Source organism: Atractosteus spatula, chromosome 1 (genome assembly GCF_055471065.1).
Source record: "Atractosteus spatula isolate fAtrSpa1 chromosome 1, fAtrSpa1.hap1, whole genome shotgun sequence".
In the NCBI taxonomy this organism is placed as follows: Eukaryota; Metazoa; Chordata; class Actinopteri; order Semionotiformes; family Lepisosteidae; genus Atractosteus; species Atractosteus spatula.
The window spans coordinates 37,373,497-37,399,336 of NC_142706.1; the positions used below are offsets into that span (position 1 = coordinate 37,373,497).

General features: G+C 37.9%; 1 protein-coding gene across 2 annotated transcripts in view; it reads right to left on the bottom strand.

The window, feature by feature from the left end:
• LOC148840844 (janus kinase and microtubule-interacting protein 1-like) overlaps positions 1-23,835 on the bottom strand; it is a 114,062-nt gene extending 90,227 nt beyond the window's left edge. For both annotated transcript variants that reach the window (XM_088922059.1, XM_088921976.1), the window contains exon 1: positions 23,338-23,835. The gene's annotated coding sequence lies outside the window, so the exon portion shown is untranslated. The remainder of the gene's footprint in view (positions 1-23,337) is intronic.
• Between the last annotated feature and the right edge of the window lie 2,005 nt (positions 23,836-25,840).

A 25,840-nucleotide genomic window follows, 5' to 3' on the forward strand; every position in this document is an offset into this window, starting at 1 on the left:
TCAGCAGTAACCCTCTGCTAACAGATTTAAAGTGGATATGCTGTAAGTGATGAAGGAATACTTACAACAAGTCAGCAACATTTTCAGGCCTGCAGTACAGACCGGGTAGTTTGCTTGTCGATTTAATGAAAGATGGTATTTTTTTTAAACTACACGTCAAACTCAACATGAACTTTAACACAGCTGTTAAACCTTGTCTTCCTTGCAATACTGGACAGGAAACAAAGGGTGTGTCGGCTTACAAGACCTATTGCATAGTAAATGCAGTGCACAGAGTGTATGTTGTGTACATACAGAAGTGTTTGGTATACAAACATGTTCCGCCACAGAGGAAGGGCACATTTTCAGATATCTGACTTTTTAAGGCATTTAGAATCAAATTCCTACAGTACTTCTCATGCACGTCACAACACATTAAGTCAAATTTCATGCACACTTTCCATCACAGTCATTCAGCTCCTACTGTATTTAACATCTAGCAACACTATTATAGGAGTCACTTGTAAACCACACACTACTTCAGTACAGAAACAATAGTTTTTTGACTGCCAGTAACTGACGAATGCAAGCCTTGTGCCCTGAATGTTTTTAGCAAGTGACAACCAATTCCGTTTCCCCAATTAAAAACTCTTAAATCTGCTAATTCTGAAATAAAGTGACCTGCTTTTCTCTTCACATCACTGCCTGTGTTTTACCTCATCAATCCCTCAAGCAAGGATTACAACTGAGGCAGATCCCTAATCCCAGAGCTAATTTAAATCACATCTCTATGCTGCAGTGTACCAATTGATTTACGATACTGTTGCACATTTCATTCTTGACAGTTTTTTAATTAAACATCTCACATTATAGTAGTATACTATAGTATTTTTAAACAGTTATGAATGATTAAAAAAATCATTATACTGTATAATAGGGGTAATGAAAATGCTTTGTAAATGGGTCTAATGAAATGACTGATAATTTTTATGCATTTTAAAAGGAGGTATGTCATTGTTAAATCCACACTAAAAACATGAAACACTATCTATAGCATCTATAACACCATCTAAACACTATAGAACTATTACCACCAAAATACATAGGGTACTGTCTGTTTTACGTTTTTACATGTGATCAAATTTAAACACCCAGCTGGGTTTATACAGAATCCTGGAAGTATTTAAGTGTTATTATCCGTCCATTCAACTATGTATCCATCCATTTTCTAAACCGCTTTATCCAGTACAGGGTCATAGGGGAGCCAGAGCCTGTCCCAGCAAGCGACTGGCACAAGGTAGGATACACCACGGACAGGACGCCAGTCCATCCCAGGGCAGACAACGACAAACACAGACACGCACTCACACAGCCAATTTTCCAAAAAACCTACTAACCTAACAGTATGTCCTTGGAGGAAATGGGAGCAACCAGGAGAAAACTCATGTTAACACAGAAACAACATACAAAATCCATACAGATGACACCCCAGGAACTGAACCCAGAACCACAGCACTACAAGGCAGCAACCAGTGCTACCATGCCACCCAGAGCTATAATAACGAACACATGGAGTACACAGTGACTCATAGAATAAAGCAATACTAACCTTCTCAAACTGGTTTGTTTCCATACAGTGTTTCCTTATTTTTATTTTTGCAATGCCCAGGTAGTAGCAAATTCTATTATTCACTGAAGGTCAACACTCCCACTGCAAACATAAACAAATTATATAAGGGAAACTAAAGACGTGAAGAGCAATATGTACAGCTCTCTCACTTTTTGCTACTATAGGACCATCTTATTTTTGAGGAAGTACAGTAAGCTGTTATCTTAATACAACATGTAGGCAGACACCACATTCAACTCAAGCCTTTGCACCGATAAGTGCCAACACTTTGATAACACTTCGGTTAACTCTTTTGTAGACTACCGGAATACACTCTGAATGGTATTCAGAAAAAAACATTAGTGAAGCTTGTATCATGCTTCAGTTTTAAAATAATGAAGCAAATCAGAACACATGCTAAACTCCACTACGTATTAACTGAATATATGTGGTCGTAAAGTTAAAGGAAGGAATTTCACGCGGATTTACAGCTGTCAGTTCAACACAGTTTCAGAGATACTGAATATAAAACTCATCACTACATTTAGAGTCCATAGGATTGGGCAAACTTCCTTTTTAAGCACTACAACTTGTAGGTTGAATTGTTAGTAATTGTTAATAATGGAAAGACCAAATTTCCTAAAACCTAAAAACAAATCACCCAAATTATTTCACAATACAATGAGGGTAATATAGAAATATCTCTTATGAAATCTTGCAACATTCCACCTCTATTATAACTAACTTGTGCAAAGCTTACAATTAAATCACTTATGTCATCTTTATATATAAATTCTATATATAAAACTTTATCTGTACAGTATATATAAATATACAATATTATCATAAAATCATGAAAAATGCCTGAAAAATGAAAAGTAATTTTTCAATACTGATATTAAAACATCAAAATGTTACCAATTGCCTCATTCCTTGCAACAGATTTGCCTGAAAAAAGGATTCACACAACAGAACATGTTACACGTTCACACAGAACAGAATACAGCTCAGAAGGAATGTGCCTAAACCAGTCACTACACTAAGCCACATTTGAGCTCTAAATATTCCATTGTTTTTGTCACTAATCACAACAAAATGACTCCTGGTGAATCTACCGCAGTTTCTCAGGCTGTCCACAGTGTTCAGCACTGACTGGAAGTTATACATCAGCACCCACCGCTACATCAACATAATATCCATTATATACGGCTAATGATTGTAAACTCAGGAAAAGATGGCCCATTTCCATAGAAACCACAGCCAAGAAACTGCTGAACTTCCTGTTACCGTTCCTGGAAGGTTCTAAAGATACACAGAATTTCTTTGCCTAACTATGCAAACAAAAGATAATTTATTAGCTTGTTCTTGAAGTTTTTTTTATAAACATACCATTCATAATAAATTTGGATAAACCTGTATTTACTCATCACAATAGAAATGTGCAACATCTTTCATCTCTTAAAAATCATTAGTTCCTGTTACTCCTACAAAGTTACTCCTACAAAATCTCCAAAGCAGGCATATGGTTTAAGTGAGCAACTAAAAAAAAGCTGATGATGGGAGTTAAACTACTGTACCATTACCATTGTATTGTAGCTGTCCTGATCTGTAAAACATTTAACATTTTCACCACAGCATTTGTGTTACAGAAACAAAATTAAGAAAATAAAATCTATTTCTCACCCAAGACACTCACATCAATCATTTTTACCTTCAGGCAAGCATACTATTTACATTATCTACTGTATAACCAATCAGTATCTAAAACAAAAATGTCTTTAAGAGTACATAACAACATTCTATATAGAGTGGTTTATGCAACGGTGCTCCTTATTCATTTCTGCCAATGAAAAAACTACCATAATTAGATGCACATGACTGATTTCACAGTAATATTTTTGTTTTAACTTCAGACCACCTAAGCAGGTGAATAATCCTGCATAATTAAATTGACACTGTCAATTCCTGGCCAATGGTTCCTTTCTAACATTAGGTTAGAGGACAGGCTAAAGTGAGGAAGACTAGTTATTGTACAAAAGTAGGCTTACTTACCCTTATAATGATTTAAGATTTATGTTCACTTCTGTGTGTATTAGGTTGGTCGATGTTGGATATCAAGAGGGGACAGTTGTGTGTAAGTTGCAAGGCCTCACCCAAATTGTAAATATTAGTTTTATGACTCGTCTGTAGATCTACTTAATAAATCCTTAGCTTAAGATATTGTGCTCACTTCTCTACCTCAAAACTGACCACAGAAAATGATGGCCTATTTCATGACAAATGAGGGTATGAGGGTGCGTTTGTTAGAAATTCATTGTACCCAAGCTGGTTTCAGATGTGATGTACTGTAATACTGCCCAATCACCTCCTAATTTTCAATGTATTTAATTATCTTAGGGCTCATAATAATTTTCAGCACCACAATGTATAAAATACTAAAACCCTAGTACAGTAACCAAAAGTGATGAAAAACACTTTTGGGGTCTGCAAATATTATGAAAACTTTTTTTTACTTCTAGAGAAGAGACTGTTGTACAGTAGAGGAACGAACAGATAAAATCTACAAGACTACCCGTTACTAGCAGGATCAAATGTTTAAACCTAGTGCTTACTAAAACAATATAATAACTTGGGATTGTACATTTTCGAAATATGACCCAAACAACAAAAAATGAGAATGCTCCAATTTTTTTTTAATTAATCTTTTGGAATTGCTCGCAGAATTCTAAATTTACTTTAGGGGAGGCTGTTTTTAATGTCTGAAATGGACGTAATTAAGTTAAACTGTAAGTCTATGCAAACCCTCCATTTTCTTCTGTGGCGTGTGCAGGGCTGTACTGTACATGATTAACCCTATTAAATTAACCCCATTAAAACATTAAACGAGTAACCATTACTGAAATAATTTAATTAATATTAACATTTGTTTATGTAATGTTTTGTAGATCAATAATACAAATTACATTATCACATAATACATTATCTAATCACTTTTACATGGCATTTTACACTGTAAATACAGTACAAAATCACTTTAAATACCAGGTTTCAAACACACTGTAACCCTCTAATGGTGAAGAGCTGCATATACTGTACAAAGTTTGACATACATGCTTTCTGACAGCACTGAAGGCAAGCTGCTAAGTCAAGATAATCCCTTGAGCTACACATGTATTTTTATGAAGGGTGTTGATTTGAGCACGTACCAGAAGCCATTTAAGGATACTGCGTTTTTCACAGTAGTGCAACAGAATTCTTTCAAAGATTTGTCTCGTGTCAAACTCTGAAAACGAAAAACCAAAGACACAGATACTGTACACTGCACTTAAAAACTGTACGCCATTTCCAGTATAGTTACTTGCTAGCTACTTTGACAAAGGCAAAGTAGTGCAGACATCGATCACCATCTCCACCTAAAATGTAGGAGCCGTTAAAGTCGACAAACTGTATAAATCTCTTTTCATCAGTGTTACTACAGTGCACATAAGTCAATATAATTTCAGAAAAAAATATAAATATTTTCAAGTTCACGAATGCATTTACACTCCTATAACACTGAATCACACCGTTCTTTAAACTGCCAAGGGAAGTTGTTAAACAATCATTTCCAGCTGAAAATTAATATAAACAGAAAATCGGAAAATGTTAAGTGGAGCCAAAACAACAGAAATGACTGCCCTTTGCACACATCTTCTTAAAGATGTTTACAGCAAATTCAGCCATGATTAAGTGACCCTTCCTGAAACACTTTTTCAAGTTTGTTTTGTTAATTCCAACAGGCCCAAAATGCACTTAAACAACAATCCTGACCTTCCTCATAAGAGGAACAGCTATGAGTATGAATTATTCCAATCCACTCTCCACCCACAGTGCTGTGAGTTTCATGATTAAAAAAAAAATCTATTAATATACAGTGCACAGGTCAACAGTAAATTCTGCTCTTAAATTTGAAAACAACTTTTTTTTTCACAAACCAAAGGTTTCTTTTTTCCTCTTTAGAGGCATGTAAGCTCTTCAATCTCAACTGACAATAGTCTTGTTTCAATGCGTATTTTACTTGAGACATTTATTGGTTCAAGGCGTAAGAAGATTAATGCTGATCCACTCTGGATGTCCGTGAAGTAGCTGGCTCTCTTCAATTTCGCTGAATGCCTTTCTAATAAAGGGGAAAATCAGCCATGTGCACAACCCAACAAAAGCCCATGGACCGCATTTGCAGAGAAGTCCTGAAAAGAAACTCTTTCCCTGGAAAATGAGCGTTTTACATGAGACTCTCACCAGCTGAAGATGGCTGTCAGGTTTATACAGTATCATGGGTGGCTCAGTTTAACACTGATTTTGACATATAAACTCCACATGACATACAGTAACTGACACAGGACGTTTTTCAAGTCATCCTTATAGAATGTTAGAAATGAAAAAAAAAAGTTTTAGGACAAAAAGCAGAGCATGGATTATTTTGTTTTAATATTAAAAACAGTTTTTTGTACTGCAAATGAAAGCATGATCACATAAATGTTATGAACTTGCATCAAAGTTTTGATTTTAGATATTGGAAACAAACACAAAATGACCACAGGCCTAAGTGGCTGAAAAAAAAAAACAAAGCAAACAAAGGTTTTACTGTTCTTCAGTTATGAAGGGTGTAAGTGTTCTTTTTCGAAAATGGCAAGATACAGTATATGACCGATATCAGATGCAGGTAGAGGAAGTCCAGAGGTCAATGCACTGAGCTGCACTTAATTTATCAGAAGCTATTAAATACCTCTTCATTTCACTGCCTCGTAATCTTTCCACATCAAAAAGAGTCATTCTAATACACAGTTCTTCCGCCTGGCCACCTAAGGACTACAGGTTACACCAATGCCTGTAGGTTAACAATTCAATACTGGAGCTACATACAAAATGATAATAATTAATTAATAATAATAATAATAATAATTGCTTACACTTATATAGCGCTTTTCTGGCCACTCCACTCAAGGCGCTTTACAGGTAATGGGGACTCCCCTCCACCACCACCAATGTGCAGCCCCACCTGGATGATGAGACGGCAGCCATAGTGTGCCAGAACGAGAGTAATGGCACACTAGCAGAGTAATGAAGCCAATTCATAGATGGGGATTATTAGGAGGCCATGATTGGTAAGGGCCAATGGGAATTTTTGGCCAGGCGCCGGGGATACACCCCTACTCTTTTCGAGAAACGCCCTGGGATTTTTAATGACCACAGAGAGTCAGGACCTCGCTTTTACATCTCATCCAAAGGACGACGCCTGTTTACAGTATAGTGATGGCAAATAAGAACCATTTCAAACACTTCAGATACCTGAAAGACTACAATCAAGGAAAGAACGATCAAATATTTAAACATCAGGGCACAGGTTAAAACATAGGACTGCACGATTAAAGACTTATACTTTAGACTTAAGACTTAAAGCTACATATTTACCTCTCATCAAATTTTTGTTTATAGTTATTTGGTAGCTAGAAAGTTCTAATTTATATGGTACTGGCATTTTTCAAAAAGTTTAAGCAATATAAACTACTAAGGGCTATGTTGTATTTTAAAAATAAAATGCGTATCCCAGTAGAGTATAGATATTACCCATCTCCCTACAAAACATGAATTACTTATAAAGTGATGTCAAAGCAACACTCATTCATAAATGTATGAAATGTATTCATATCTTAATGCACCCATTCGCTATTCCTCAAAAAGGGGTTTCAGCTGTATCAAGAAGCCTGATCTGAAAGGTCTGCCAACTGTGACTTTTAATGCAGAATCATGGCCTTAGACAATACTGATCATGTTCAACGTTTCTTAAATGCAAAAAAAACAACCCTATCTTTGTTGATTTAAATTTACCTTTTGAAATATTCAGAAGCATTTGCTATTCTTAACAATTCAGGAAGAAAAAGAGGCCAAGAAAAGTGTACTGTCAGCAGCCTGTTTTTGAAACAGGCCGCATCTCTTTGCAAAAGCACAGAAACATGAATTACTCCAGAAAGCAGCTCAAGGATGTTCATTCCTACACAAGCGAACAGCAACAACAGGACGAGATTGCACTAGGAGAAAACAGGGAAGCAAAAACACATCTGAAGATGAGACAGTTAGCAAAAATGTGAGTTAAAATCTTAGATGCCAGAACGGAAGACAGAACAAAAACAAATCTCTACTACAGCTAAGAGTACAATTCTCCAGAAACTATGAATGTTAATAAAAAACATAGATATTGTTTTGCATGTAAATGAGATCAGGACATGTGAAATCATGACGTTAACATTATATAGAGTATTAAGAGATGAAAAATGATTTTTAATCAATCTACTGTACCTGATTTACTCATTAACCACTCAATTAAGTTCATATGCTTGACTGTCAGCATGGTGTTCATCATTTATTTTAGAATTTTAATTTTGCCTTTGCTTCATGACTCAAACTTATATATCTTACAACAGATGATGAAAAAATGCACTAAAAAAAGAAGTCAATCATGGTACTGCCAATAAGAGCACAAAATGGAAAAATATCTATTACAAGATATTTGTCACACTTTGTGTTATTTGCAGCTTTAAAGTTTAACTACTGCACCTGGAAAACTCAGAGCATATTTCTGTTCCTATAACAAAAAAATGGAAAATAATTATATATTCACTCAAAGCAAAGGAACTAAATTTGCTAGCACTGATACTGTCTAAATCACATACTGTCATGGAAGACCAGGTTAATTCTTTCTCTCCTGATATTTAGTGTAAAATGTCAGTCCATTGTTCCAACATATGTAGCTTTCAAAAGTGAATTGCAGAAAAAAAGGGCAAAACTTGCTGATTTTCTATGACATCAAGTCTGTAAATCAGCTTAAAATGCAAAGTAGACTCATAATGAATCATTGCACAATTCCATCAGCTGAATAGAAGCATTAACAAGGATAACATTAACTCGGATAATCATTTTTCAATGGAATTAACTAAAAGTGCATCATCAACATTTTACAACAAAGCTGTTTTAGCACTGTTTTTTTTTCAGCAAAATAAAAAAAAACTAAAAATTATCGATGAATAATTGCAATGAATTAATTCTAGTCTGTAACTAAAATGGATGTGGCAAAATAAAATGTGTTTGTATTTGAGAGGAAGCATTCCAGAGATGCATTTAAGATTGACATTATTTAACATTTTTAAGGCATCCCTTCACAATGCTGAAACAAAAGGCTTTTCACACACCATGATTAACAGCATGGGCTTTGCAATGTAACTTCAGGTTAGGCGGTACAGTCCAAGATTAGTCTTAACAAGAGGCTTTTTTGACACGTTTTATCCTCTTTAAGTAAAATTTCACACAATTTACAATGTTAAGAACGAGTAAACCTAGTATTGCCTGAGTCTTAAGAGATTTATTTGGTGGTGGTTGGGAGTCATGGGACTTTGAAGATACTGTGTGGCAATTGAGTGAAAACATCCAAGTTACAACATCTGGTCTCCTACTGTAGATGTGAAGACTGATAAATTTCCTCAACAAATTGCTGAACATTTCCTGTAGTTTCAACAGTGTGCAAAACAGAGCTAATGCTCAACCTTTTAAAACAGCATTCCTGAGCCACCGCTGTAATCAATTAAATGTCACCAAAAACACTATTTTTTAAAAATTCTCCAGTAGTCCCAGTTTCCATAAAAAAAATTGGCCTTTTCGTAGTCTAGAACATTACTAAACATTAACTGAGAGTGTTGTAGTGGAATCTTTAAAATAAACATCAATGTCTACACACAGAAAGAATATCCAAATTCTTGGGTTCTGCATAATAAAATATTACAGGAATAAATACTTAAGATTTAATGCATTGTTCCCAGTGGAATACTGGTATAGAGTGCGTTACATTGATTACAGCATTAATATCAGACCAATACAAACACATTGAAGTACTCTATGGAGTGCTGTTTAGACATTCCATTGGTGTCAAGACCTTAAAACGACTGTGCTGCCCTTTATCTCTTTCATCTGTTAAAAATCTTGCAGTTCTGAGTATGCCTGGTGTTTTTCTAAGTAGGTCACGTTTCTTTTTAAAAGCTAAGAATACATTAATGCTTCTCATGGTGGTCCACTAAGGGCCTGCTGCTGTTATCTACATCATTGTGTCCAACACAAATAGCTGCAAAAAAACACTATTAATAAAGCAAATCCACTGTGCATTCATGAGCCAGAAAGCTGGACCTCCAGACCTCTATTCAGGACACTACTGTCACATTAACTGCTGATTTAATGTACATGTCACAGAGTACAATGGCTATTCCAAATATATGCTGGACATCAACCCATCTTCCTGGTAATTTTGCAACAAAATTTTTTTTAAAAATTACACCACTTACAAGGTGCCCACTCATTCTGTAAATAAGGAAGAGAACAACAATCAACTATCAAGACATAATCAGTCTATTTTGCATGTGAAATGGCCTCTTAACCCAAAAAACAAAACCTCCTGCTCCTACACTAACAGGCCAGAAACGCCAAATGTCCTCCCCTCATTCGAAAGTCATCTGTATCTCATGTTCATGTATAAATGCTGTTTCTTTTCCATTGACCAAGCATGAACCTACAGTATCTGAGGTGAGCAACACTTCCAGAGCAATTTGAGGAAGCAATGTTGGCAGTTGGACAGCACAGTGACACAGTGGTTGGCACTGCTGCCTTGCTGCTCTGGGTTCTTGGGTTCAATTGCTGGGGTGCTATCTGCATGGAGTATGTATGTTTCCCCCATGTTTTTCCTTGAGTTTCCACCCACAGGCCAAAGACATGCTAGTAGTTTAATTGGCTCATGGGAAACACCAGCATCTGTCCCACGCAAACATGGGGAGAACATACAAACTCCATGCAGATCGCTCCAGGAATTATCTTAACCCAAGATCCCAGAGCTGCAATATGGCAATACTAACCACAGTACCACCACGCTGTGCCCGATTCAAATTAAACTAAATAATCTAGAGGTTCATTTACTGCATTTCTTCATGGTCTCATTTGGAGATGGCGAGCTCAGCTCCTATCCTTAATGCACCAGACAGGGATGAAACCCTCAGACCATAACATTACCAGCCTTATTTCAAAAACCTTCAACACACCACTAACATTATCCAGTTCATCATCCATAGTTTTTTCAGATTCACTAAACCATGAACATTGAGCATAGTTTAGCTGTGATTGAATAGTCTATGAGGGATTAAAGTAGCTGAGTAGAGTAATTCTGCAGATAAAGTAGAAAGCTGTTGGGATTTCTACTGATTGGTTTATATTGAATATTAATGTCAAGTCAGCAGTTTTCTCTTAATGATGCTAAAAGCATTATAGCACATGTAACACTTGATCTAGAATTGATTCCCATTTTCGTAATGGTTTTTCAGTTCAAATACAACCTAAGGAATTACTTAATATAAAACAAAATACCTCTATTATCAAGATGCTATTGTAACTCCTGTTCCATTGATATGCTTCTAACACTGAAAAATACCACTTTCAAGAAAAGAAAATGAAAATATAATGAAGAATCAATCATAATCAGTTATAACAGTTATTTGAGAATTAAATCCACTCATTGACACTTTATGTCAGATGAATCTGAAAAAAGTATCCATGAGATCTTTTGTGAACATGGTGAAATTCATACTGTAGGTCTGCATGTAAATTGATCTGATACTCATTAGCACACTGTTACAATTAAACAGCAAAACATTTATACTACATGAAATAAAGCTGTTGGTTTGATGCACAAAACTGCAGCATGCTGCACACAAAACTCTGTGTTCTTGCCATGTGATGTAATGAATGGCAATTAACTAATGTCTATTTTCCACCCTCTTGCTGTCTATCACCACAAATCTTGTTATAGATCATACTGTTCTAGGCTAACATGCAGGTAGCAAGAAAAAAACACACCATCCCAGAATGCACTGATACCACAGCACACCACCCAACACTTGCCAGTCATCGTTCATCAACAATGAATGAAAAGAGAAGCAACCAAACATACCATTTACACATATTCATAGAGGAAAAATACCTGGGCTAACTGAAGTTTTCCACAACTCATCTTATTCTACAAATGAGCAGAACTGCTGTGGGGTCTGTAAGCAAATTATTAATAAATCCCCTGGAAGAATATTTAACTGGATCCTGTAGATGAGTTCATTGTAGGATCTTGCATACACTCCTGCACAGAATCCTAGAAGGGTACTTGAACATCCTTGTCAATGCTCTACAGATGTCATTATTATGAATTTGGCATTTATTCAATGTAACTTACTCTCATCCATTTCCTTTTAAAAAAATGGTTCCTACTGATACAGTCGGTTTTGCTGGAGTAATCTGAAGTAAAGACCCCAGCTGGTATTTGAACCCATGAGAAGGAGCTCTAACCACAAACCCACACTACAGCCCCTGTCTAGATCCTATGTCAAAACCCAAGACCAGATCAATCTCTTTTGCATCCTGCACAGCAGTCTGCAACATCACCAGGAGGAACTGTGTTCAGGATCTTGCATAACATTCAACAGAATACCAGATCTGTATTAATTATTCATTCAGTTTATCCAAAGCAACTTACAGATATCACAATTTCCTTACATACATACAGATACTATGAAATCACGCAGGTGAGCTTGCAGTACCAATTCAGGTTGAGTACCTTGCTCAACAATACAACGGTCTTCTGACCTCGGACTTTATTTAGCCCATGACTCCTTATTAAAGAGTCTGGAACCTTAGCCACTCAAACACAATGTCTACAGGATCCAACAAGATGCTGTGTAAGATCTTGAGTTGAAATATTGACTATGACCTCAACGGTATAGGTTAAGTTCTACTCAGAATACAGTACAACTCGGAGGAACCTTATCAGAATATCACACAAATTTCTTTAGGATGTTCTTAGTATTTTAGGATTTATTATCTTAAGAAAATGTAGGAATTCTACATGATCCTAAGATTTATTAAGGGCAGATTCCCAATCAGCAATTTCAATAATATTTCATAAACCCTTAAAAAGGGTCCTAAAATCCTAGAAATGCCAGAAGTACATATGTAATATAGAATGCCCACTTCAGAATATACTGCTGGAAAAAAGAAATGCAACATCTCCCCCTCCACACTCTGCCCCTCCTCTCTGCGTGGAACAAGCTGAAGAGTGACTCATCCATGAAGAGGACCTGATGCCACTGCTGACGAGTCCATTGCAGCCTCTGTCTGGCCCAAGCCAGTCAGGTGTGACATCTAGGAGGTTTAGCAGAGGGCCTCAGACAGGTCGCCTTGCTCTAAGGCCAGCAGCATGGAGCCTCACTGTCCTGTAACTGACGTGGGCATTGTGTGGTCACTCGAGGGCAACCAGATCTTGGACAGTCATCTGTCCTGCTGGTCTGCTGAAACCTTCTCTGCAGTCGGGACACTGTGGAGCGGCTTACTCCATAGTGTCCGGCAACGCTGGCACATGACATGCCTGCCTGCAGCATGCCAATGGCCCTCTCCCTTGCTTCTGGTGACATTCGAGGCATTATGGAATGCATAGAAATGTGGCCTTTTTCTGCAGTGACCTAAGCTTTGAATTAAAACCTTTTTAAAGGTGACCTGATCAGGCATTGTTCCACCTGGACCTCATTGGGTAAAAGTCACCTAACGAGATTTCGTGTGATTGGCAAGTTGCAATGCCTCACTGCACAAGCTGTGTTGCTGGTCAGAGGGCTTAAAACAAATTGACAACCTTTTTTGAAAGTACATAAGCTATAACTATAGTATTCTCATTCCAAAAAACCGTTGCCTTTCTTTTTTCCCATCAGTATAGATTAAGACTCTGCTTAGGAAACATTCACTCTAAAAGATCAATGCAAATGTCCGTGTAGGAGGTACTGGTACAAAGAACAATGTATTATTTTTACGTTACTAGAGTGCATTATAGTAGTCAAATGAATGCTGCTTATTTTTAAAAAGCTGCAACAGTATAATGACCATCTTGGTCTTTGGTTGATGGTAAATGTAATTTTAGTTGCCTGCAGGTGACAACTTATCATAATCAGAGTGTTAGAAATTACCAGTATTTTATTATTATTAAAACAGTTCCAAACCTATTTTAGAACAATACAAATTTGTTTTTGTTTTTCTGCCTGACTTCATGTACGTCTGCTCTTTCAGATTCTAACTTTGAGGTTGTTCGGCAAAATCTATACCCACAATCTATTAGGTAAAATGTAGACTAGGGTTTTATATGAATCTACAAGATGACATACAAAAGATGTCATTAAGCAAACAGAAAAAGACATTTTCAATTGCAAAGGAAGAGCTGCTTTACACAGGTATAGCCCAGTGCTAGAAAATGAAGGAAATCAAAATAGCAAAGTTACCTTTGACAATGAAGTGAGATGGTACTGAAATAAAAAATGCTAGAAATCAAACTCAACTGTTGTTTTGTTAAATATGAATGTTACTTTTTATTAATTCTTTTATATTGACTCTTAAGGGTCTAAAAGGGCTCTTGTCATGTTATTTGCCAAACCGCTTTATACCATACGGTGTTGCGGGAAGTCAGAGTTTACTTAGCAGGCAACGAGCGCAAGGCAGGGTACACCCTGGACGGGGTGCCAGTCCATCGCAGGGCAAGTGCAAGCCAGTCATACATGGGGAAAATTTGGAGGCCACGGTAAAGGGCAAAGGGGGAAATTTGGCCCAGACACCCTGGGATAAGTGGGTGGCCCCCGCTGGTTCCACTGATACCACTTCCAGCAGCAACCATAGTTTCCCAGGAGGTCTCCCATCCAGGTACTGATATGGCTGCTGGCCTAAAAGGGCTCTTATTCAATATAATCCACCTTTACTATAAGGATCACCAAATGATTCAATATGATTCATTCTTTTTCATAAAGATACACGTAAACATGTGCCAGTTAATCTGAAAGTATAAGATTCAAGCTCTACCAGAAAGATACACACGAGGTCATAGAACTAGATCTTGATGCAAGAGTCTGCAAAGCTGCCCAACAACCAAAAGAGAAAAAGATATAAAAAACCCTCTTTATTACAGTTCATAAATTTATATGTATAGATTGGTACGCACTTCATCCACCACTGAAGTATAATACCCACCTGGTGCCACACAACAACCACACCACACAGCACATGAGGAACAGAAGTGAGGACACATTTCCCCCATCATTCAACTGGTTATCATTATGTAGGCCTGAAAATAAAGACGTACCTAGTCAGGACACCAAGGGTAACCCTCTACTCTTTGGATCTTCAATAACCAAGCAGTCAAAGTAAGGTGGACATCTCATCTCAAAGACCTACAGCACAGTTCCCCGTACTGGGACATTGGTCTGGAAATTCTAGTCCAGAGGGAGAAGAGCCACCTACTTGTCCAATCTTATAATGAAACCTCTTCTTAGTAAGAGCTAGGAAAAAGCACCATACTGGGGCATTGAGTCATAAATAAATGTTTGTTTCAATACTTCCAAGATATAAGACAGATATTCTGAATAGGGGAATTCAGGAGATACCTACAAGTGGAGGCAACTTTCAGCAGTCATACTGAAGGCAATAGGGGGAAAAGCCACAAATACTGTACCTAATGCCTTATGAGTTAACAATTAGGTCCTCAAGAACTGTTTTACTGGCCACTTGGGCACAAAACGAAGTTTATCCAAGGTCTCTTGAGTGGAAGTGAAACTCGTGTATCCTACGCTTGATTCAGCAACATGAAAGAGAACAGGGGTCTATTATTGCCCAAGGCTAAGGCTAACCCAACTGACTAAATTTCTGAGCTTGTTTGCATATTATATGGTCACAAACTGTTACTGACCATTCATAAAAATATATATGATTATGTTTTTGTATGGAAATGTTGCTCCTTTTCAAGAGTAAAAGCCTGTTGGCTGTCCTTAGAAAAATGAGTGAGAGACAAGGTTAACCTGTTAACTTCTTCTGTCCTCTATTTATAGCAAAAAAGAAATCATGACTTGATTCATCAGAACTGTGTGAGGCTACTCTACTGTACATACAAGTAAAACCAGTAGCACTTTAGTTGTGCTCGCACCGTGCCTTATCATATGATCTAACATAACACAACAGGTACTGCTAAAAACGTACAGCATTTGCCAAAAACTTGAATGAAGGCAGATCGCTACTTTCTTTTAATAGGATTCAGCAGGATGTTCACCAGACACACATTTCCGCGTTTCAAAATAGAAACTTTATATCAGGACTAATCCATCATCTCAAATCCATTGTTTGTTTTCTTCAGGTCACATAAAAATGCAACTGTGAAGAGGAAAAAAAAAGCATGGCTTCCTTCAGGCACAGTATTACAAAGAGGACACATTAAAGCTTCTAAGGCACTCTACATTTGCTTTATTAAAAGCTTATAGGCCTACTTATTCTTACAGTACATATGAAATCTAGGGAGATAAATACTAAAGCAGAATCACTCATGGAGCCTACATGGAATATGCACCTATGTTATTAAGACTATGGTTTTGTAATGTTGTTTTCATTGGATAATAATATCATATTTAATTACTTAAATATTGGGATGTGTCTGAGCCTGTAGATCTCATAATCAGAGCATAATTGGACTCATTCAGATTGTTACTATTTTTAACATCTACTCAAATACTAATGAAATAAACTTACATTAACTTCCTGATCTTCTCCTATAAATGAAGAAGAACTCTTAACATCCCCCCCCCAAAAAAAAAACAAATTGACACTTTTCCCTGCATAAGTGCAACACAAGCCCTTTTCCTTCCACTGTTTCCAATCTCTTTTCTCCTTTACCTTTAAGAAATACTGTATCACTGAAATTTTAGAGGCATTCTACAGTCAACAGAGCACCCCTACCAATATTTGCTTAAGAAGGCCGTACATTAATAGCTTCAACATACATTTGGTCCACATGCACATGTACAGATAAAAGCCATTTATATTTATAGTGCTCATATTCCATCCATCCATCCATTTTCTAACCATTCATTTAATTCAGGGTCGTGGTGGAGCAGATGTCCATCCCGGCAAGCAAGGGGCACAATGCGGGATATACCCTGGACAGGATACCAGTCCATCACAGGATACACTCACCCTGGGGCAGGTTTACACAGAAGCCTATTAACCTACCAGCATGTCCTTGTATTACTGGAGGAAACCGGAGCACCTGAAGAAAACCCACACCAACACAGGGAGAATATACAAACTCCATGCAGATGGCCGAATTGAACCCCAGAGCTGCAAGGCAGCAATGCTAACCACAGCGCCACCATGCCACCCTGCTTATATTCCATGAAGACCAAAGAAATCCAACATCCCCCCCAGTGTCTCAACAGTTACAGAGCTCAACTTGCTCTGAAGAGAAAGTCTGATCATGGTGTCAAGGCTGGGTCTCGACTCAAATCAGTAACCAACTGCAACCAGGATTCTGCAGGAAGCAGCCAATAGATACAGGGTGGGATTAGTCCGCAGGGGTTTACTTCACTCTAATGAAACAGGGTCCTCAAAGGCCCCCCAGGGTGCTCTCAGTGAGCGATGTACAGGACCTCCGTTCAACATGGATCCTCCCATACATAGTGATCTTGCCTGTGATGAAAATAAATTCCTTGAAGGTGGGCGGGTCAGGGGACTCAGCCTTGACATTTTCTCCTCTCTTGCAGGAATCGCAGCCAAAAGCCAAGACATGAAAAAAAAATAACCGGAGATAGTGTGGGCATAGCAAAAACTAATTTGAATTTATTTAAAAATCATTCAAGATTCTAAAATTCCAGAAGAAAAGAAAGGTTTCACGTAACCCTTTTAGTTTACAATGTGTCCCCAAAACAGCTAGTATGATGGGAATCAAGGATTCTTGGTTTTTAGCAAAACAGTATAAAGAAAAATGTTGTCAATGAAGCTAATATTCCTTTAATGAGCATTTTACAGCAACTGCTCCAATCACAATGTTGCTTCCTTAAAAATATCTTAGCTTCCTAACCCATACCCTAATACTATGCATTTCTGGTAAAGCACCATGAGCCACATGATGAATTGTAGTATGTAATTCCTATCTTGTAAAAATTAACTAAATTTCTATCCTTGTAAAAAAAAAAGTCAGAACTTTGATGTCTTAATCAGAGGCCCAAATGATGCTCTATGCTACAGGGACCAGTGAAGGCACAGAAGTTCACTCTCCAGACCCATTTTTGACTTGTATGAACTCCTTGTAATAAATGCTACACTTAAGAACAATCTCGCATGCAGAATGAACTAAAACTGTTGCAGTTCCTAAAAAGCGAAACCTTTTATCTTTCCTAAAACTCACTCATCCCCCCCCCATCAGATAACCTTTGTTTCAGAAAGCTGTAGTGAGGGCAGGCTGCTTTCAATAGTATTCAGCCACGCCTTTAAATCAGATTTGAGGAAGACCTATAAACATGTCAAAAAAGGATTAAAAAAGCCATTCATTTCCATTTCACTTCTGGGTAATTTGAAGCTGTCTAGAAAAAAACAAACAATTTTCTATTAATATTACAGCAGGATGAAATGCATTATATACAAATATCTAAAGGACAGTTAATTTAACAATAGACTTAAATTTACAATGATGAAGAAGTGCTGAACCCCTGGAAGTTTTTCAGACAGAAGGCTGCTACTTACAGTACCTTAAACACACCTTATGTTATAAAATCTACTATACTTGCAAAAGCTTGTGAATAGTGAATAGGATGAACAGTGTTTTCCACTACAGCTTTTTTATTAATATACAGAACAACAAACCATTTAAGAGAAAGACAGCTGATTACGCTGCATTAAGACCACCCTTAGATATGTTTCTCAGATAAACCCAGACTTGGAACAAACAGCAAGAAATTTAAATGGAAAGACTCAAACATGTACAGTATAATGAGAACTGGCCACAACAATACCAGGCATTGTACAAATTGCACGGGTCATCTAACTATGAGCCATGTTGAAATAAGTTTTAAACTCTAATAATCGTTTATCGTTACAAGTTCAAAGAAAACTTGCTATTCCTATAGAGGAGCACGTGATTGTATTATGTTTATGGCTCATTACTTTCCACTACACCAAGGGTAAAACCATTAATTAAAGAAATAAATACAGAAGAGTAGGAGTTTATGCCCAAATGTAACTCTAACGGTTTTGGACCCAATACAATCCATCCAGTTTGAGTAACTTTTATCCTTAGAGAGTCAAGGTAAGTCAAAGCCTAACCTGGCAGACACAGGGCAAAGGCATTCATTCATACTGTTGTGCATTCATTCACATACATTATGCACACACAGGGCAATTCTACCCATACCACCTAACCTGAACAGTACAGTAGGTCACTGGAAGAAACAAGAGTACTTGGAGAAAACCCACACAGCCAAGGAGGAACATGCAGGCTGGACACAGAAGGCTCCTAAGTCCAGAACAGAACCCAGGGAACATGAACTGCAAGTCAGCAGCGCAGCCCTAACCATCAAGCCTCTATACCACCATCGACTAAACAGAGAGGAAAGAGAGAACAAGACACCAAACATGAGTTCACACAGAAGTTAAAATGCAATGGTTTGGGTACATAGCACAAATAAAGGAAAGACACTGGAGGCAAGAGCTGAACCCCACAAGAGAAGAACAGACCAAAGGAGAATACTCAGGAACCCAGGAAGGTGAATGGAGAAGTAGGCAGGGCCGATACTGTCCCTCCTATACTGTAGAACCATGAAGAACCATCAGGAGCAATTTGTGGACCAGGCTTTGAAAGGCCTTCAATCGCATTCTCCAGCATTGTATGGAAAAGTTTTGATGTTTAGAATCCCAACTACCTTTAAGAAAAAATAGAGGAGGCACTCCCTGGATATTTTATCTACCGTACATTCAAGCCTCACTTCAAAAATTAGTTGGAGGGTTACACATATGAGAAATGAAGGCACACACAGAATCTGGAAGAAGTAAAATACAGCGACAAACTGCAGAACTAAACCTGCATTCAATGTTGAGTGTTCAAATCAAACCTCTGCATTTATATAAAACCATTCCATACTATGTTACTGTATGGTGTTACAGTAAGTAAAAGGGTAGGCTTTTCTTTTTTCAGTTCACAGTCGATGAATGAAAATGATGTGGAAAGATTAAGCACGTGTTTTTTTTTTTAATCTTCCCATTATTTACATTGTAATTTATTACCTGCTGTACTTGTACAATAAAATCATGTCATATAAAAGCAGTCCACAAATCCTGAATGCATCTGAAATAATTTTTATGATTCAACACATTTTTAAAAAAAATATATGTTTCACTCTTTTTAAAATCTGAACAAGATCCATTTTGTTAAAATATCTTAACCCCTGTAATGTATTTGTGTTTTTTTTAGGCCTACCTGGTAGTTTATGTCTTCTAGATACTGAAAACCAATTTAACAGTTTCCTACAATGTGGATTTCCTCTCTAGAAAGATTTTGAGATCACTGAAGGCGTCTCCACTACAGACATTTGTACTGATGGTATGGACTCGACCATTTTTAAAAAGCAGGTTGTATAGAACTGTCAATGCAGAGTCAGTTAAAGCTTTTCTTACCTTCATTGTTTCAGAGTTTTTTACGCTTGCTAGAATTTGAAATGTATTTAAATTAAACGGCCTTGTATTCTCTCTGTAAAAATAAAAAGGCCACTTTTCATTTTCACTTTGTATTTAATGAAGTCACAGAATAAAAAGCACAGCCAGGGACAGGGTAAATTAATATAATTACAGTGCAGCTGGCCTCAATTTTGCAGTACAGTATCTTTTGAAAGTGCCTGAGCTATCCCCAGAAAGTGTTCCCATTAACCCAGCCATTTGTAAGAGCACCATTGAGCTGCCAGTATTTTAAAGAAGGCTAAATTACATTAATCCTCCCCTATGCAACACAATCACGAAGTACAAAAAAAAAACACATAATACCACTTACAAACTGGTGTATGAACAACAAAGTCAAAAATAAGAAAGAATTTCTTCAGGCAGCAAACCTATTGCATACGCATAGGACAATGTTATATACAGTAGTATATATCATTCCAATACATACCACAGAGTGAAAAGAATAAGGTAAAAGAATACTGAAATGATTCATACAAAGGGCTACGTTGAGTGCGCAGATCAGAACACTAAAGTAGTTTTCCAGTAGCTTGTCATTGTACATCTCAATTTCCTAACACAGTACATGCAGATCTCGTTAGGAAGATGAACTATTTCCTGTGCAGGTTATGTTGTATAACGCTGATTTAATAAAAATGCTAATGCACAAAAAGCAAAGAAAGGATGGCTCAAGAAAAGGCCAGCATAAATAACACATTTACTGATTATTATTGAAGATGTAACACTCACACACTCTTCTCCAACCGATATTTATTTCAGGACCAACAATCACAAAATTACCAAGCATCAAAAAAGTGTCCATGTGGTCCACTGAAAAACTCATACTCCATATTTCCTGCAAAATCCAGGAAACATGTGCCATAATGTCAATTTAAAATACTGAGCTAATTAAGCTATGGGATTCAAAATAAAACTGTATGGCCATTCCCATCATATAATTCCATGCAATTCCCATCATTGCCCATGCAAATACTGCATTTTAAGAGAAAGATGTAAGGCTCACCATGACAATGTTGAATCTTACTAACAATTTATTCATGACTTTTTCTACGACACAGTTCTTTCTATTTCATCCATCCATTTTCTCATCGCTTTATTCACTGGGAGCCAGAGCATGTCCCTGCAAGCAATGGGTGCTAGGCAGGATACCCCCTGGACAGGACGTCAGTCCATCAAAGGACACACACAGACACAGACACGTGCACACTCACCCAGAAGCCAGTTAATCTACCAGTATGTCTTTGGAATGCGGGAGGAGACAGGAGCATCTGGCAAAAACCCACACAAATATAGGGAGAACAGCACCTCAGGAATTGAACCCAGGGCCCGAGAGCTACAAGGCTGCAATGTTAACTACTGCACCACTGTACTCTTCTGCTTTCTATTAGAGAAATACCTCAACAGTTCACCTTGTAGCAAGCTAAAGATGATATTTATGTTTCATTAGCTTAAATGACCCCCTTCACATGGTTAGCTGGTCCAGTCCTTTGCTATTTGGGACTTTCCTTATGTAGCAGGTAAAATAGCAGGGAACAACAGATCAGACTGGAATCCATTCGTTTTTGGCAGGCAGATAGAAATATTACAGCCGCAAGACAAAAATGGAGCACTGGCAAAGAAGGTTGGACCTAGTCCAACTCATACAGTCTCCTGAGGGCAACAAGCAAATGTTAGTGAAACTGATCTGTAAATTTATGATTTGCTAAAACAAAAAGTGGAAACAGGCATCATTGGGAACCCCTGATTTATCGAAATGTCATGCAATTCCCTCCATCCAGAAGGGCCTGCATAAATCTTCACTTTCTTGGTAAGAATTGAACAGGGGTAATGTTACTTTAATTAAAAATCAAAACTCTTTAAACTATTCCACATGCAAAAAAAAACAAACAAAACGTGAGCATGATATACTGTATGGAAAACGAAATAATCCATCCAAAAATATCGAGACTCTGCAACGCGCTTTGATTATACAGTGCATGGAATATTTTTCACCCCCAAAATTTGAATCTTCTAACATACCGAGGCAAGACAATTTTAGCTCTGCTCACATTATTACTTAGCACCTGTGGGCAATTTCCAATCCCTTCGCTGCAGTTATTAGTGGTTTTAATTAAACTATGGGGATAGAACGTGTCATGAGTCTTTTGCCTTTATTCTAATTACTTCCTACGAGGTGTACAAAAAATGTACAATAATATCAGCAGTCTTTGAATTAAATCGCAAAGTCACGAATGAAGTGTCAAATCCCAGCAACCGTGATGCGGCTGTGAAAGAAGAGAGGTGATAAACTGGTTCAGGTTTCTTGTTGCCTCTGCTGTCCAACCCCACCCTCCTTTTTACTGCCTGCAACGTTCAGCTCTGCACCACAGACCACATGGCACAAGATACGCGAGTGTCTCTGAAAATCAACACATCCCTCCAGCGTGCCTTCCACCTTAGGGTCTGCTTGTGCAACAGGAACGAAAAGGAAAACTCAATTTAGATAATCATATTAACCCCCACGGCTATTTTTAAAGACAAATGTAGCACCCAATAAAGTGCCAATCGCATGAGAGAAAACGGCACTAAACTCCTTTGCACAAAAACGGCGTGTAAGCGAGCTGAGAAAATGAACTTGTGGAAATCCTGAGGGTCTTCTTAGCCAAATAAAGCTTAATACAATAATCTGCCCACATTACAGCAACACGAAGAACCCTAATTAAGGTTGACACGGGAAGTGGAAAAACCACTATAATCCGTCTGGTGTATCTGCAGTGTGACATTCACTGTACGTTTAATTCAACACTGTTATCTGGCCAATATTCTGTAACCCTCATCTTTATTTACTATGCAATTAAAGGCACTGCAAAATAACGCCGCAGCAGACCCAAACGTGAAGTAAACGTTCGCCGTAGAGTGCAAAGAGGAACATACGAAACTGTTGAGCTAGAACATGTATATTTACATACCAGTTTACACAGCATGCAAATACCGATGATACCACTTCACAACTTCATAACTGATGTAGGTTCTCAGAAACAGATGCTGAACAGGTTCAACTTGTGCGGAAAGAGAACAAGCACTAATCGCCATAATTAAACGTATCAAACTGTTTGATCTAATTAATAATTACTCACTTGGCATGTCTGATTAGCGCACTCCATGCGGCTTCCAAAAGGCATTTGCAGTAATGCTAGATTAACGAGGGGGACTGTTTTATTTCCTTTACGGCCACGTCGGTTTCTGACAGATCTTCATACGAACACACCTCAACTCAGGATGCTTCAGCTTTACAATTCCGAAAGCAAGGCGAAGACGGATGTCTCTCTGCGAAGATGTAATCGAAAATGGCTTTTGAAGAGCTTTTTTTTTTGCATCCAATAAATCAACTGTTTTAGAGTTCGAGATGCTTTGAAAAAGTTGATCTAATTCAAATATAAGGAAATGCTACAGAAACATTGCTCTCCTATGGACAGCTCCCATGTCGGAGGCAGTCTGCAAGCCGGCACGCTGACACTGCACTCCGCCCACACTAGACGTCAGCCGAGTATGGTGCTTTGCTGAACGGGGTACATGAAGGCTGGCGCTCTTAAAAAGACCTGCTGCTTCGCTGAAATGAAATGACAAGCAGACCAGGTTACGGTATATCACACCTGATCCACCGAGATGATGAAATAAAAGTTTGGGCCTGGACATTTACCTTCTAAATCAGTGTAGGAATTTTGCAGCTTGTGTATGGGTGTGAATGTGCTGCGGCAGATAGCACATGAGATCACGGGAGAGTTCGAAGGTTAATCGATGAGACAACGAGAGAAAACACTGTGGAGAATTCCGATTTTGGAAATCATAAGCAATGGTCTGAACAGTGACATACGAAGTATTTCCCTGTAAATAATCGTACATTGCTGGAAATCCTCACGCCCTGTATTAGTGAAGACTTCAGACCCGTTAAAGTAGACATCCAAGAATGTTCATTAAAAAACTTAAAAGGCATCAATCAGTGCACAACTTAATTGGTGCAATTAAAAACATGATTCTTTAAAAATCTATAAAACTGTATTAAAGGATGAATCGACTAACTGGAGCTAAAAACTAATTCCAACTTTTGTGTATAAGCAGTGCATGTTAGAAAGTTGGAATAAATCAAAATTTCCTCGGACAGTTACTTAGATAAGTGTATTGTAAAATGTTTATTTGGTAATATTTTATATGTCTGGTCATATCTGTGATAAATGGCAGAACATACTTGTAAAATAAGTACTTTTAAAATAATATAAGTAGATTTGTCCGAGTGCATGGAATGTTCAAGGTTTGTTTCAAATGAGATGCTATGTAAGACACCAAGTTATAAACATCCTGTTTCTAAGGTATTGTAACGCTTACGGCCGTCAGTGGTGTGTAAGAGACGGCTTACCAGAGCGGTGACGTCACCGCCCTTCCCTGTAATAGCAGGACTATTAGGACAGAGATCTGTCTTTAGCTCAACAAGCTGGGTCCCTGTTGAGTGACACGGGAGTCCCAGGTTCGAGCCCCCGTTGGTGCGGGGCCGACCTAATGCGGCAAGGGCGCCTACCTGAACCCCGTTGCGTTACAGTATACACAATGCATTATGTCTTTGCCCTTGCTGTAGGATTGAAAGAGGTTCCTAACTGGCTAATGCACAAACTCCTCCAGCTCCAGATGAGACAAAGCATTCATCAGGGCTAAGCTGAGCTGGGACACTGTGAGTGACTAGGAGTCCAGGAGGACAAGTGTGTGCTTATAGAAGGGCTGATGGTAAGATTGGAAGGATTTATCCTTAGTCATCCGTATGACTACGTATGCAGTAGCTGAGGGGATTTCTATACACAGCAGATAAAGGTGTATCCTTTCTCTGCAGGTTGTTTACCATGTAACATGACAAGTGTTGTTTTTATGTTCCCAGAAACTGCTATGTGATTGGTTTGAAATTCCATTCCTTTTTGATGTCATTGAGGTAAATATTGACCTCAGCTGACACCTGCGAAGAGGATTCAGAAGGAGGATATCTTGCATCATCTTTAAACCATTGTAGCACAACTATCTGTATATAATGTAGGCACCAAGTCACAGCGATGAAGTGGATTCCTGTCCTGTGTTTGTCACAACACCTTGGCAAATTCTACTAATAAGATTTTTGGATCAAACCAAAGATTTACTATCAGACTTAATTCCTAATTGATTATTTTCTGGTTTTAGTAACATCAGGGCAGCTGCCAGAACAATTCGAATGGGTGGGCATTTGGTTTTAACCGTGGGGGGGGGCAGGTCTGACCGCCAGTTTGAGACACGTGATTCTACAGATGATAGTTACCTAATCAACACTACAATATAGGAGGCAAACACAAATGTAGCAAACACACCCCTCTGGTGGTGACTGAAGATGGTCCTTTGAACCATTTTTATATCCATTATTTAGACTACTGTTAGCCTAGCTTTCTGATTAACATAATCAGATTAAATGATGTCTGGCTACAAAACCGCCTTGTACGTTGCATTATAAATCTGTACTGAAACCTCAGATTTGACACAGGGTCTGTTCATTCACCATGACAGAAAAAGAAAATTTGCTTAAAATGTTAGATCAGTTACAGAAATCTTTGTCTATATTTAAAAAAAAAA